Source organism: Seriola lalandi, unplaced genomic scaffold (genome assembly GCF_002814215.2).
Source record: "Seriola lalandi dorsalis isolate HSWRI2012SDOR001 ecotype SW California unplaced genomic scaffold, Sedor1 jcf7180002051108, whole genome shotgun sequence".
NCBI lineage: Eukaryota > Metazoa > Chordata > Actinopteri > Carangiformes > Carangidae > Seriola > Seriola lalandi.
Window position 1 is genome coordinate 85,708 of NW_019521661.1, and position 16,575 is coordinate 102,282.

General features: G+C 40.3%; 1 long non-coding RNA gene across 1 annotated transcript; it reads left to right on the forward strand.

Annotated features, from left to right (window-relative positions):
• Positions 1-8,490: 8,490 nt before the first annotated feature.
• LOC147819654 (uncharacterized) lies at positions 8,491-11,720 on the forward strand. Its single transcript, XR_015436738.1, has 2 exons — positions 8,491-8,666; positions 11,156-11,720. It is a non-coding gene; the product is annotated as an uncharacterized LOC147819654 (long non-coding RNA).
• Positions 11,721-16,575: the final 4,855 nt, after the last annotated feature.

Sequence of the window (16,575 nt, forward strand, 5' to 3'; positions counted from 1 at the left end):
GGGGGGGGGCAGCTGAAGTAACTCTGGACCCAGGATGCTTTTGTTTGTTTGTTTGCTGTGTTTAAAACAAAGAGCGCATGGCATTGAGAATTCCATCTGAAGGAACTCCCCTCAGAGATTAGTTATTCAAAGGCATGCAAATGACATTGCCATGTGCTGGTTTACAAGGGGGTTGTGTTCATTTTGGATCTGCTTAATTGCTTCATTTCTAAAATAACTTCTCTGTTGTTTACCAGTACAATACAGATAAAGGCTGTGAAGCCCATTTGATGCATCCTTTTTTTTTTTTTTTTTTTGCCTTGTGTGTTCATTACTTCACTGGTTGGTCTACAATGTGTTTGTCAAGAATTCATAGGCTGCTTTTTAAAATACCTTATGATGTGGGTGAGGTCCTTCTGACAGCAATATTGCAATCATGCAGACAAATGGAAACCCATAAAAATAAATGAGAATGGAAAGCCATAAAAATAAATGAGTTGAGGCACATTTTGAACTTCTAAAAAATTATAAACTGATCACCCTAGCATCATCTGCTCTGCACAACAGACAAAGATTGTAATGCTTTAATGTTATGCCTATTTGGGCTGATTATCTCGAAAAATCATTGCCATAGAACCTATATAATAACCCATCCTAAAAATGCATTTGCTGCATGGTGAATTTGTGAGTCCTGAAGGAGTGCAGAGGGGGAAAAGGCAGAATCTACAAACAAAATCTGTTCTTTCAGTTTTCTTGTCCATTTTAACTAGTTTGTTTAAGAAAATACATTTACTTTGATTATTTACAGTCCACAGGTTACAGGGATTAAATTTATCTCTATTTTGCCAGGTGTCTCTCTGCCCGACTATTACAGTACATCCAGAGAGTATTCAGTACCCTTCACATTTTTCACACATCGTTTACATTCATTTTTTTCCCTCATCAATCAATACAATCAATACCCCATAACGACAAATCACAGACAGAACAACTTTAGGAAATTTATTAAAAAGAAAAAACTGAAATCACATTTACATAAGTATTCAGACCCTTTACTCAGTACTTAGCCAGAGCACCTTTAAAGTGATTACAGCTTCAAGTCTTCTAGGTATGACGCGACAAGCTTTGCACACCTGGATTTGGGGATTTTCTGCATTCAACTTTACAGATCCTCTCAAGCTATGTCAGGTTGGATGAGGACCGTTGGTGGACAACCATTTTCAGGTTTGACTTGTTGGAGGGTGAGCCTTCAGCCCAATTTGAGGTCCTGAGTTGTTTAAGTGCTTATTTTGCAAACTCCAAGCGGCTATCATTTGCCTCTCACTAAGGAGAGACTCCCATCAGGCCACTCCGGCTATAAAGCCCAGATCAGTGGAATGCTGCAGTCCTTTTTCTGTTTTTGCTTTATTATGGGGTACTGAGTGAAGATTGATGAGGTAAAAATGAATTTGAACAATTTTAGCACAAGACTGCAACATTGTCTAATGGTACAATGTCTGAATACTGTCTGAATGCACTGTATATGGAAATGAGACTATAAAGGTAACTAACCACACACAATCACATGTATTTATACATTGAATTTAAAGCTAATATAGCGGCCACTGCTATTCTACTAAAATAGTTAACCTTTAACTAGGTTTTAAGCTGCATCATGAGTGGATTTAAGTATTGTTTCATTTAGTTATGTGGAATGACTCATTGAATTAACAACATGTCAGTTAATCTAAATGGGTATATTTTATTAACTGTAAAGGTAAAAAGATTAACAAGTAGCCTAACCCAAATCTAGTTTTAGCTTTGTCTGAGGCTAGCTATGGCTATGTCCCCAGCTAACTATTTTTGCTTTTGCCATCTAGTTGGCTGTTTCTTGAGTGCAGTAAGTGCAACAGTGGTTTATATAATTTAGCCCAGAGGTTAGACCAATTATATACTGCAGCCCGAGCAGCAATACATAGTCAGAATGTTAAAACGCAACAAGAGTAAAGTTAGTACAGTTTATAAAAAAAAGCATATTTAAGTAAATATGCTTTATGTCTTAACACAGTTCTGACCAAATACGAGGAAGCTGCATTTTTACACCATTTTGTCTAGTATTGTCAACAGCAAACCACACAAAATACAACAAACCAATGACATCCACATGTTCAAAGCCAAGTCAGATAAAAAAAAAAAAAAAAACGAGAGTATATATGTACAGACATTGCCATTATGCATGAGATTACATAAATAATGTGATAATGGGCATAAGCCAGGGGAGGAAGTCCAGCAGCACTTGTGTCCAAGGGAGTTAATCACCTTGGTTAGGTGTAGAAAGGCCGGATTGAATTACAAGGAAGCAGCATATCTGTGGAAGTAAGCCATGCGTGACATGCCTGCACTCCTTTAAACATGCATTGCCAGCAGGGGCCTCGGCATTTTAAAATCATTGAAAAGAATCAATTATTGTAAATGCAACAGGGGCAGTCAAGCATGTAACATTTGAAATATCTTCTCAGTTCAGTTTGGGGGAGCCTGAAGCAGCATTTGGACTATCTATTGTGAAATTCTGTAGGGTAGCCAACGTTATTCTAAACTAAATCAACCAGAATTCCCGGCACATACATCCCCTCAAGGACGCTAGATAAATCTGTAATGCCTCCTTTGTGAGAAACTAATATTAGCCAACAAAGAGTGTCAGATTTCTAATATCAGATACACATGGCGATGTTTTCAGCTGTCATTGAATCAAAGCAGGTAAATCTCCCACTTCAGTCAAAAAAAAAAAAAAAAACATATGAATACCACTGTAATTTATGATACCTTCATATCACGTTTACTTTCGACAACAAATGAGGATTAAATCATTTTTATACACTGTGAGAGGAAGTAGTTTTTTTTATTCTCAATACTCGAATGACACATTGTAGCATGTCTTCAAATCCGGAGAAGAAGTATGAAACCAGTGGTATTTGGATTGCTGTCCTCAGCTAAGCCTTTCAAAATAACCCCAATATTGCCTAAATATTCTCATTATGGACATCACATAACCTGCTTTACTTCCAATCAGCCCAGAAGCCTTACTTCAGCTTTATATCTGCAGTGACATGCCTAAACCCGTGTTAAACGGAATAACAGATAATAAAAGGGAAAAGTAAACATCATCCCACGGTCAAGGACTAAATCTCTTTTCCATGTCTGTCCTGAGTGGACAAGCAGTGTTATTTTTTGTGAAACAAGGCGGGGACAAGGATCAGAGCTCCTCTTTGGGCACCATCTGAGGACTGAACCACTGTTTTCACATCATATCCCAGTGTATACACGCCTTAAACCCGCGTTGGTATGGCGTAGGCCCTTTGTTAACACTTGTTTATTGGTCCATCTCTTGATCAGACATACTCACAAATATTGATCACGACAAATTTCTGACATTGTCCCCATTGCCAAAACAGCAACCTTGAAAAAATAAGGGCTAATGCAGAAGAGGACTGCCTGTCTAGCTCTGTGTTGTGGAATGACACCCCGCCCCCACCTCCCTCCTCTTCCTCACTGCCTGTGTATGCTTATGCTCGCTTTTCTTGTTTGAGGGGCATTGCTTGATCATTCATTATTAGCTCACGTCTGTCAAACCAAACAATGAATAGACTGCTCAAAATTGATGACTATATAGAAGTGCATATGAGCAAAAAGACTTTCATTTAGTGCCCTACTCTCCATGTAGGAGGTGACAGCCATGATGGATATGACACTACACACCAGATTTATCTTGGAAATGGAATAATTATGCACTTAATGCATGACTGGTGGTCTGCATTTATACTGATAGCTAACAGGGTGGGCAGCAGGATAAGCAGAGGGGGTTGGACAGTGAAATCCCTGAGGCCTTATAGTCTCAGGCCCCATTGGAAATCTTTAACTACCGGAAAATACATTTTCTTTGGTCAAGGTTAAGATACAAGTCTACATATGCCAAGTGACACTCTGACAGAGTCACCTCCACAGGGACAGTCGGCTCATTGCAAGGTGACCTTAGAACAGCTAATGGTGACTAATACCCCTATAGAGGGAAGCTAAGGGTCATAACACGCCACACCACTTACAGGAGAACGATACAGAGACAGCAGCTAACACCGATCAATATGCTGCATTACAAATTCCTCCATCTTTCTTTGTTCCTCTCTACAAGATCAGACATGGAGACACATAATGTAGAAATAATGTAGATTTCCATCCAATCTCCTGTGAAGGCAGAACATAAAGACCTTGCATGTAAATGCTCACTGTTTCAAGAGAACGACTTTCCATTACAAGTTCTCAGTTTGGGTGGAACTGAACAAACAACAAGCAGTGCTGCCTTTATAATTGAATGTGCATTTCCCAGACATCAAAATGATCTGAATGCAGCGGTGGAGGCCTTTCTCTTCATTTTACCTCAGCCTAACTTCAGACCGGGTTCCTCCTCTTATACCGTGGGGGGAGGATGGAATCCATCAGTAGTGTCGCCGAGTGTTTTGTGTAACACTAGACAAATAATCCTTCCCTCTCACAGGCGTGAATGTATTTTACAGGTATCCGTCATCCAAGTGTCAATCCTGCCCGCAGATTTCACACGCCACTGGCACCACCTCACCTCTGCCTGCTCGCTTCCTGATTGCATAAATAGTCCCAGTGACACAGTGGACTGCATCCAATTCCACACCCGCTCAGACATCTCAGGCAAGTACATGCACAAGTCATGAGGGAGATGAAAAAAAAAAAAAGAAACATTAACTAATAAACACAGAGAGCCAGTTAAGGACAGGGTGAGGCTTTCATCTGCAAGACTGGTTTCTCAACTCCTGAACTCATCAGGTTTCTTGTAAAAATAGATAAATAAAATATATATCAGTGCAGTACGTCATCAGAATAAAAATGAGAGAAGCTGAGAAAATTGTCATTTGGGTAAAGTGTCATCAGAGTGCCTAATAGCTCATAATAACTAAGCACTAAGTCTCCACACCTCAAAGACAGTTACTCTGTGATTAAAATAATTGTAGTCATTAGCCTTGCATTTGTTTAATAATAAATTCCCATAGGCTTAGTATGATTACACTGTTATGCTGAGTCCCTTTGAAAAGCCACAAATCCACCCTGGCGCTAAGCTATGTACAACAAATATTACAATGCCAAATTCCAGGTACAGGATGATGAACAGCAGCTGAATGGGAAAGGGGTTCAAATCCATCTGGCAGGTTCCTATTCATTTCTGTTCCTGTGGTTTTAGGAGTGCACGGTGGTGGCGAGCTGTCGTGCCTTTGATCAGCTGATGGAGACAATGCAGTCCTCCTCAGCCCTGTGGCACGGGGGTTTTACCTGCTGCTAAGTCAGGTATCACAGCCAGGGACCGAGCACCTTAAAGAGGCTTTAACCCTCCTCTGGATCAGGCTGACATGATTCATGTGGGCTGGGTGAGGATTTGAGTCCCTGCTGAGGCACAGCGTCTTTCATGTCAGGCTGTTTATGAGAATATGGAGATGGGTTTTGCGTGCTTGCGGGTGTTCCTTAAAGCAGCGATACGACCTCAGGCTGGGCTTGATCCCTGACGAGTCAGAATCTACCTCTCGATGAATCTCTTGTAGCACACTTAATACCCAAAAGAACATGGTGCACGAGGTCCCTCATCTTGGTAACAGAAAGGAATTTGAGAGCAGATTAATATTATGAACAGTAATATTCCCCCGGCGGCATCTGCATGCGCCAGGGATTACAGGGCTCTGGGGTGATTACCGGCAGGGGAAGAGGGGTTACAAGTCCAAAAAACTTTTCATCTTCACCCAGGGCACAAGAGCACACACATAGCAAGACATATAAACACATAATAATAGTATGTGTGTGTATGTCTGTTTAAATCTGTACCTTGTTATGTTCATCACAGCGATATTTTTCAGATCGGTTCTGTGTCATGATGCATGAATCACATTTTCTTCCAATATATATATATATATATATATGTATTCACCTTTTGTCCTACGTCTTTTTCTTCTTTTATGTATTATTTCAAGATGAAAACCAAAATTCTGCATTCCTGCATGCAGACACATAGATTACATGTGCATACATAGCATATCAGATGGGCTGCATGAGCCCATTAAGCCTATGCTGAATTCCATCACCAGGCCTATTAATCACATGAAGTAGCCACAACACATCTAATCTTTACAGCAGCCACTTTCTGTGATTATTAATCTTATTTTTTCCCTCTCTGATGTGTGAGCACACTATTAGTTTAGTGAATTAAGAAAGGAAGCATACAAGGTGAAGGGTAGCAAAGCTAATCCCCCTTAGGACTGCATCAGAGATCCCTCAGGGCTCTGTGTCCGGCCCAATGTAGATATCAGTTTTCAGTGAGGCATGAGGACCTGCCAGGCTTAAGGCCCTGCTCACTCTAAGCCTCATTATTCCCCTTGCCACCGGGCTGACGCCAGGCCACGCGTGCAAAGCAAGCCAAGGAAATCGCCTTCAGGACCTGTCTTATGACAGAAGACTCAGCAATTTCCTCAGCACCTTTTGCGTGAGGATAACACACAGTCCATGTGCAACCAATAAGTCAGCCTAATGAAGGCCAGGCCACACAGACAAAGGGGGGCAAAAGGGAGGGCTGAAACGGGCCTCTCATGTCTGAAATTATCCAGGGGAAAGTGGTCTGACACACTGTTCTGCTGCTAGGTGGTTGCGTGAAAGAAAAGAAACAACACTGTTTCCATTTAGAGTTACGTTGGAATCACATAGCGCAAGAGATTGCACACATTTGTGAGAGGAAAACAGCAGGATATTTCCCTTCCTTAGACTCTAATGTTGACTTTGTAGATTCCACAAGGTCTCAGGGATTGAGCAGAGGAAGGAAGGCAAGGGGCTCTGCAGTACACCACCATGCAGAGTCTGAGTTTGTCAGCAGCTCATAAGCCTGAAGTTCAAAGAGCAATCTGATAGAAAAGCTGTCTTGGCAGTGGTTTCCTCTCGTGTGTTTGCCTGCAGTCTGCTTCCGTCGGACTGCACCCAGTAGTCATCAATTAGAAAACTGAAGGGTGCCATCCACACACAAGCACAGCCACTATTTGGCTGTAAGTTAAGGAGACAGCATCGCTAAAAAGATTTCAGGCCTACAATCATATGGGACCAATAAACAGCAATGTTACATGGTAGGTGCTTTTACTAGTCTTCAACAATCTTTGCTGGTTTTGTTTGAACTTACTAAAGCAAAACACTTTCATGAATAACATGATCAGCCTACTGTAAGGTAAACAAAAAGTAGCTTACTTTTGATGTGAACCTTAATACTTGCAAATATGAGACAATACACCAGCCCCATAGTATTTTGCATCCATACAAAAATGGAAAATTAATAATATTTCACACTTGCACAATCAGCCCCGCCCCAATGTGTTCATTCTGGACACACAGCACACTACTGTTTTTGACAAATTTACAGTTCTTCAGACGCAATATATCTTCAAAGTGATTACACATGTGAAAACTTGACAAATGTTAAAAGTGGTTGTCATGGATTTACATATAGCATATCATTTTAGTTTTTAAATCCCTGGATGGGAAGTTTAAGTGGCAATAATTATTACTTTGGAAGGAGTCTCATCGAGACAAACTCTTTTATCTCCCAACTCTCAGGCTCATTATTTCTGGCCACAGCAAGAGGGTGTTTTTTAGCAAAAAAAATCCTAAAACTCTACTGTACACTACCTAAAACCGGATTTCTGAAGTGAAAACGACTAAGCCCTCTTAAAACCCACCTAGTCACTGGCAACTACTGTAAAGCTTGTGCAAAACAGCCTAGCAACATGCTTAAAGTTCAAACTTTAAACTTTTAAACTTTAACATGCTAAACATTGTTAGCTTGGATAGATTCTCCGCAATTCAACCGTTCAGTTCACTTTACAAAATTCATGAGTGCAAACTATAATTCATTCAGATTTAACAGCATCACAAACCACCAAGAAGATGAAATATGGAGAATCCCTACCTTAGAAAAGATTATTAAGTCCAACAGTCCATCTGTTCCTCCATTTTTTATATTCCTGAGGCTCCACCAATTAGAAGAATCAAAACGGTTTATCAGCCAAACATTCCATGTTGTGAATATTGTCTTGTGAAGTCCATTGCAGACAGCAAGGCAACTTCTTCTTCTTGACTTCCTCAGACGTGAAAACATTTCTTTTTTTTCAATTTCCGGCTGGGGGATTTTTAGGTATGTTTGTTTATGTTAGTTTACTGCCAGGTTATGAACTCCTAACCAATGAGTGACCCAGCTAACCTTTTTCTCTGCCTAGAGACAAGAGAAAGAGAAAATCTGATTGGATGACTCTATTTTGATGGTTTTAGCTTAATTTCGGAAGTTGCTATAGCTAGCAGCAGCCCCCTCTGTTGGCCAAAACAACAATACAAGTGCATGCGCTAGACGTCTGCCTGTCTGCCGTGCCGCCGGTGTTTCTCTCCGGTATGTTTTCGACAGGGACATTTCCGGGGAAGAGCTCCATCTCAGCACCTGCCCAGCACCAAACAAGTTGACAGATCAAGTTAGCTACTAGCTCGTGAACATAGTGGACCGTTTAGCAACTAATTAGCTAGATATTTCCCTCAGGAGTTAGTGGAAACCCAACCAAAGCTAAAAGGAGAGCCAGGTGGCTAGAAACATATAACTTCTCAATATCTGCTTGGTGAGTAAATAAATTGTTTGCTGACAAGTGTACCACATCAATTTAAAATCTCGTAATATGTCAGTGGTGTTGTTTCTGCTGCCCACAAGAGATTAAAAAAAACAAATATTGCAGGTTTTACGGTCTGGTCTTAGTCACATTTTAACTGGTTAAATTTAAAGAAAGAAAATTATGAAGGAAACTGAATTAGACAACGGTTTTAGTATTGTATTATTTAAAAGACAAAGACCTACCAGGACTTCACTGTGTGTCTCTGTGTGTCACAAATTGCTTATTGAGATTAAATACAATCTCAAATCTGCAGCAGAAGTGTGCAAATGATACTTTTACTTTTACCTTTTACCTAAATATCATTTAAAGTCTTGTGTGAGGAAACATCCCAATTCATAAGGCTTGAAATTTATCATTACTGGGATAATATGTTGGATGAATTACTTTGCAAACGGCAGACGCCTGGAAGGTGACCTGTGACAATTCCATACAACACCTCTTCAGAGCTGGAGGAATTCATTTTCATCTCCCACTGGCTGTCTTAATCACCATGTCTCATTGTGACAGAGAGTTCACTGTGACTGCTCACATATCAAGAATGAATTTCATTGCTGTCCAGTAACATTCTTTATGAGCAGTAACAAGGATTTTAACCGAATTCAGACAGACTTCTTGATCAAAACAGCTTCAATTACAGTTCACGCTCCTGTCCTGTTTTTTGGGGACAGCCCATCGTTTGTGAAGACAGGGTTTTAAAAAGCACCAACATCACAGAGAGTATAACTTGTACAATATGTCATGCTGTATCAGTCACAGCTGGCTATGTGAAATGTTGACAGGATTAGCATTTAGGACACATCAGAGCAAACCATCTGTTACAGCTCTGTATCTTCTTTAATCCCCCGATCTTCAGTTGACAAGTTTTATATCCACAATGAGACATACAGAATAAAAAAAAAGAAAGTGATTATAGAATCACATCAAATGAGATATCATTGCTTGTATTTTGTTACATGAAGCAAAAAAAAAACCTGCTTTCAACATTAACTAAATCATAGAAAAGACCATCCTTTCTTGTTCCAGGTTGTTTTAATGACAATAGTTCTGGGATTAGAGATGTGGATGGAAACTGTGAGTAGCAGTAAAAGGAGTAATATAAGTGCAAGAGATGCTGTAGAAATCAATACCCCATTGCATTTACATTGCTTTGATCATGTACAGCAGGACCAGGAGATTAAGTAATACAGATTCTGCCTGACAGGCTGATCATTAACAATAGTTTGCAATCTGTCTGTGCATCCACTCATCCTGTCTAACACCTTGGGAAAGACAAGTGTTCTACGTTAGTGAATTTAGGAGGGCACGTGTAAGACAGTGGCTATAACAGGCCGAACAACGTGCTAGGTGAGTGTTGTCTGTGTAAATCATCATCTGCCTTCAATCACACCAAACCCAGAGCCACTTCAGTAAAGAAAGAGGTGTAGGTGAGATCAAATGCTACAATTTCCTGGGGAAATAATCATCGGATCTTTGTAACTGTGGATAAATGGACTTTGGGTCAACAGTGACCTTGTTGGAGGGTGACCTTTGCCCTTTGCCTCTCCAGCCAAACAGGTCCCAATATCCTCCTGGTTCACCCTCTTCCCTCTAATCCAGTCAAGGGTCATTCTGCTTAAATGATTTAGCACACTGATCCTAGGACAAAATAACTATTTCATATGCCACTATTATTCACAATTCTCAACATATAGCATGGTTTTTGCTTATTCCTAACAAACACACATGAAATAAAAAAACAGAATAAATCATGTCTCAATATGGCCCAGTTGTGGAAATCACTGTCCCTGATACATTACAAAGATCTAAAATATAATGTGGTGGATTATGCTTTGATATCAGCTCCTACTTACTATTGTGTGTTAGGGGGAAAAAAAAACACCTGCCCTCTATCCCAATAGGATCAGCAGATTAATCTTGGTAAGACGTAACACACACAGATGGTCAGACAGGAAAAATTAGAAAAATATGCAATATGAATACATTTGTCTTGCATAATATTGAATATGATTCATCTATCACTGAGATAATGGCTTGATGCATTGGTGTACTTAGCAAAGAGACAAAGTTAATTTCTTTATAGGCCAAATATTCTTACCAAGAACCCCAGTAATAAAAATGATTCTTCGGGGAATATTATATAAATTAAATGTAAGCCATCTATCTGGTTTGCATAGTAATTGTAACAGGGCTACCTTGTGCATTGATTCATTTCTAGTCACATTTCAATGCTGCAAACACAATGCACTCAGGAAGATAAGTTACCACCTGCCATGTGTTATATTTTATTTTATACAGCAATAAATACTCTCCGATGGAAATTGAGAGGCCAGGAGATTACTCGTCTTTTGCTAATTGTTTTAAAGTGTAATTTTTTTTAAAGAAAACGTGCCTGTTGCATGAGTGTGACCATTCAGGCCTCTGACTTTGTTGTTTATTAGGATGAAGACGGAAAGGTGATATGGTGATCTGGAGCAGCACGATCACTGCTCCCCAAAGGCCAGTGGGCCTCAGCTTCCTGACAAAGGTCTTTTTCAATATCCTGCAAACATGGACGGCGGAGGCGTGCGTGCTATCCGGTACTTAAAACACAGGGGGCCTATGGGCTGCGGACATGGCCCTACATCAGGACTCAGATCACAGGTAGAAGCAATAGGAGGAGGCACAGCATCCGCAGGCAGAATACTGGCTCATGCATCAACACACCTTCACTGCCACATCACACAACAAAGCTGTTTTCATGCAACATACTCTATACACTGGACAAACTAGTTCGAGAAAATGCTTTTAATTTTTTTGTGAATACAGAAAAGGGGTGTATTTTTGGTGATGCATTAAGAATTCCATTACTTTTATCAACTACTCCCAACAAAAACATCATAAGGTGTCACAAACATTCACTTAATGTGTTGCACAGGCCATAACCTGAGTTTTGAAGGCTACAAATCTAAGTGTGTGGTAAAGTAATCACATCACTGTCTTTATAAACAACCTAAATCAATCGTCTTTTGTATTTTTATTTGTTTATGTGGCAGTAACACTGATATATTTCCTCTGGTGAAGCCTTGTTATCAGAGGTTTATAAAGGATAATCAGTCTAGTGGGTTTCAGGGAAGTCTGTGGGGTGCTTGCAAGAGGAAAAAGAAACCTTGTAATTCAACTCTCTCTTACTAACAAAGTAACACGGGGTCAAAAAAAAAAAAAAAAAAGGACAAGAAAACTTTATTGAATCATGCTCCCTCACCCTCAGAGGTGACATTGAGCTTGTTATTGACAGGGAATAGGAAATTCACTTTTGTCTGGAATTTGTGACGGTGGGTCAAACCATAATAATGAATGACCTATTGAGTTTTAAAGGCATTCCAGTTATCTTCCAGGAAGCTGGAAGGTTTGGTAGGGTAACTGTGGGGATTTGTTTGAGGAACTTCAAATGTGACTGATGTTCGAATTTCGAGGAAAAAAGCAAAAGGAAAAAAGATGAAGTCCAGCTGTTGAAATTTGCTTTTTTACGTAAAGTAGGCATGCATAAAGATACACATCAAATTAAATCAAATTCAGTCTGTTTGCCTGTTTGTGTGCACTAATCATATTAAAGCTGCTTTACCTGGGTGTTTTGCACAGCCCTGAGGGACAAGTCACTCCAGGCCTCAGCTGACTGTGCAGCATCTTCCAAAAACTGAGGTATTTATGACAGTGAAAGACTTTGAATTTACACTGCATGGCAAAGAAATATGTCAAAAGGAGGCGAGGCAGCTTTAAAGCTGAAGGAGGCAGGATGTTGCCAGGCCTGGCCGTCTTCTTCTTTTAATGAGTGAAAGGAAATGATAGTGAATCTGATTTCCCAAAGGGCCTCTGTTGTTTTGGAAACACTATTCTCATTCTCTTTTAATGGACGATTACTTATCTTCTGATTGTTTTTTCATTCCTAATTACACTCCAAGGGGGAAAAAACCCACCATTAGCATAAGAAACTGGTGTTAATGTATGAACTATGGCTGTGGTGGGACCCCAAGATTATGAGCCAAAATGTTCAGATAAATTGTCCCAGTGAAGGATCAACAGTGGTGTAAAGTAGTAATTATCTCAGGGTTTACTCATTCATATGCTAAAAGCGACTAGGAGACGTACAGAAGTTTCCGAAGCCGACATGTGCAAACAACATAATAGCTAATCTGCGGCACAGGTCTCAGAACTGTCAAGAGCACCAGACAGACGACAGCGTTTCAACACTCCTTTCATTCACTTTCATCATGCAGTATTTCATTTTCATCCAACAATCCAAGTAGCGATGTTTTTGACTCATCAAGGCTATCCATTTACTGTGACGGCCAAATCAGATCACTGCTGAAAAATTCATCCCCAAGTGTCAGCCTGCGCACAATAAGCAAGAGCCATGGCACTCCAAAAATACCACTTTGAATATTTCAGAATTACTAAAAGCAATCCAAGGTATACATGCATATTTCATCTGTGTGTCCTCATACCTCAAGATATCTTTGAGAGTAATTTGTCTTTGATGTGAGAAAGGCATCAATATTTGAATTTCTTAAAAGATCACACGCACAGTCTGATAATGTCTCCACCAGGAAACACGGGATTAACAAACAAGCTGTTTAGTTGTCCTGAGTTGTGATAACTACAACTCGTAACTCACATTAAACGTAAGAGTCCTGGGATATGTGGGGGAAGATTAGCGATTTGGTGTAAAAAAATGTTTTAAAAAGGGAGCAATCTCTGATAATATTGCATCACAGAGAGTTTCTATGACGCTTAAATCAGATTCTATATAAGTCGACATACAAGAAACAAAGCATAAAAAATGAGAACATGGGATCCAGACTATAAGAAATAAAGAATTGAGCAGCGAGACAGAGATGTGAGAGGAAAAAGACAAACATTCTCCTCAAAGAGAGTACAAACTGTGAAGTGCTGTAGCGGGGTCAGCCCTCCCCTCTCTTGCTTATTTCCATCTGCTGTTGCCAGCCTCTGCCACAGAGTGGTGCCGACACCGCTGTCTTGGAGTGAGGCAGGGCCAGCCCCGTGTCCTATAAACACACACAAATCATTTACATGCTGTACTCATCAAAGGCAACTCTTCCTCATCTCCGCCGAGATTTGCCGCTGATCTGAGCCTCCAATATTGCATCTCAGAGCGTTGCGGCTAACCTTTGCAACTGCCAAGAATGTGATTAATTTTTTAAATACAGCTGTTGACCTATTATTGAGATGGAGAGGAGCCACGAGAGACACTCATCTCCTCTCCTCTGTATAATGGAATGCATTATTGCATCAGTGTTTACAAGGCGTGCTAAAACAGAAACAGAATGAGGGAAAAAGCATTAAATAAAGCAATTCGGCTAATGTCGCTTTGGGCCTTGTGCTCACACAAAATGTCAATCAAAAGTCGCAAATCTTTGATTCATTGCGGTTTGCTCTGGCAGCTGCATCTGAGAGAAGAGTGGTGACACAATGTGGAACAATAATTACACTGCAGTGTTAAAGTCCTCCAGTGTCTTGGTGCATTCATAAATAAAATATGTTCAAGATAATGGATTTATGTTCAATAATTCATCATCAGAATGTTTCAAACCGAGTGATATAATATGTGTCACACTATTCTGTAACACAGTGCTTAGCCAAATTAAGTTATCTTGAAACAGATTTATTGACAGGGCTGTTGCTGCATTCATTTACTCAGCAACCATTGCTTAATTACTCCTGCAAAGCACATAAAACAAACAATGCCAATAGACTGATTCTAAACCACTCAGTGTCAGAATTAACTACACACCCAGGCTAACTATGCACTCATGTCTGAACCAAACAGCACTGAACATTACACACTTTATCCTCCCAAGCACTCTGAGCAGCTCTGAGTTGGAGTGAGAAGAGAGCAGTGGGACTGTGATATTTGTCATTCATGACCTTGGTGCTAGCCAGCCATACAGGCAGTTTGGTTTGATGACCCATCAGAGAATCTGTCTGGGTCCTTGCAAGAGCCAGAGGACCAGGGTGAGGGAAGAGGGTAACATCCAGGGCCGCGGTCTGTTCAGCTGGACCGGGGTCAATCAAGTGGGCCTGAAGATCCACAGCCAGCTGGAGAGCCATGATACGACTGGCCCTTATGTCCAGAATGTCCCATTCCCAGTCGCAAGAGGAGGCCACGCTGGCATGCTGGAGGAAGCCACTTGTCCTCATAATTAATTACAGGAGTTTGTATGGTGTAGAAGCAGAGCGAGCATAATGCAGCTTTGCATTAAGTTGCATTTGTAGCATTCTGTCATTCAAACTAAAAAACGAAATTGTTTATAATGAAGGTAACATGTATGACTTTTATGCTGCAGTGTAAATGTTGAAGTACAAATCAGCTACACTGGTGTAAAGCATTCCATAAAACCATGATTGTGTTTAAACCAGCTATCTCAGCAACAAATAAATACAAATGGTAGAGATGCACTTGCAATCAACAGCAACAAGACACTTTTTTTAAGCCAACAGTTTTTCATCAAATCACACACACACACAAACACACACACACACACACACACACGCTCATTGTGAGGTGTTCCAATCTAGACGAAACTTAAGCATTCAAAAGAAAGCAAAAAAAAGAAAACAATTTACATGCAAATCAAACCTTATCATCCCAATCTCTTTATGCCACTTTTGACTGCAAAATTGCATTCATATGCGCAAAGGCATTCAATTACTGTAGCTGTGGCTCAACTTTTCACATCTCAGCATTTTCTATTTGGAGAGGCAGGCCCATGTACATTTAATAGGTAGCCATTCTGTTCCCCGGCTCTGCGAGGGATCACTGCGAGTGTGTCAGTTAGAGGAGATGGCAGCATGTATCAGTGCATGAAATAAAGCTCCTGCTCCAAAGTGACAGGTCCTGGATATTGTTGGCAAATGGATGTTAAATTCACTCTGCAACCACCAGCAGCAGCCCCGGCTATGAAAAATTAACTGTACTCTGGCTAAAGGGAAGGGAAATTGCTTTGCTAGATATACCACAAAATCCTGTTTGTGAGCTATCCATCTGTCAGATCTCTTTGCAAAAAAAGTCCTTCAGCTCTCTCTATTAAAGAGTCCACATAGTCCTCATATGCTGTTCAGAGTAAACCAGTATGAGTGGAAACAAAGACATGTCAAAGAGAGTTAGAGTAAATCCTAAATCTATGCCGTATACAACAACTCCGTAAAGAAGACTGACTCCATGGGCCTCCGAACAGACAGAGGGTTTAGGCTCATGTCAGCCACCAGAGGGCAGTAATGCTGATGGCTCGTCGGTGCAACCTCAGCTCACTTTATACAGTTTGTCTTAAATTTGTCTCTAGTTCAGCAGCAGTGAGTCACAAGCACAGAGTGACCTGAATCAGTAGGAACCTCTTTCACTGAACACTGAAACTGTGAGTCAGTGATCTGCAACATGGTTTCATGCTGCACATGATAATTACTTCGCAGCGACATTAACACACCTCCCCAGGGTGAGGTAAGGACAGTGGAAAAAGCAATTTAAAACATCTGTTTAACATAGGTTTAATATGAAATGAATAAAAGATGAGTTTGGTTTAGGTTAGCTAATGAGAGAGGAGATGCTCACTGCATTTACCGAGCATTTTGGAAATGCACCTGGAAGCCCAACTTCCAGCGCACTGGGATGATTTTGGCAATATTTCATCTACAAATATTTACGCCTCGGAACACTTTTTCATTTACAGTGAGACCTTTCATTTTCCAAGCTATGTGTGCAAAAGTTAAGTAACAGAAATCTCTTAAGTTTAATAAATTATCTCAGACATTACTTACCCCTGCATCATTTTGGTGTATGTATAAGTAAATAGTTGTTGTTGTTTTT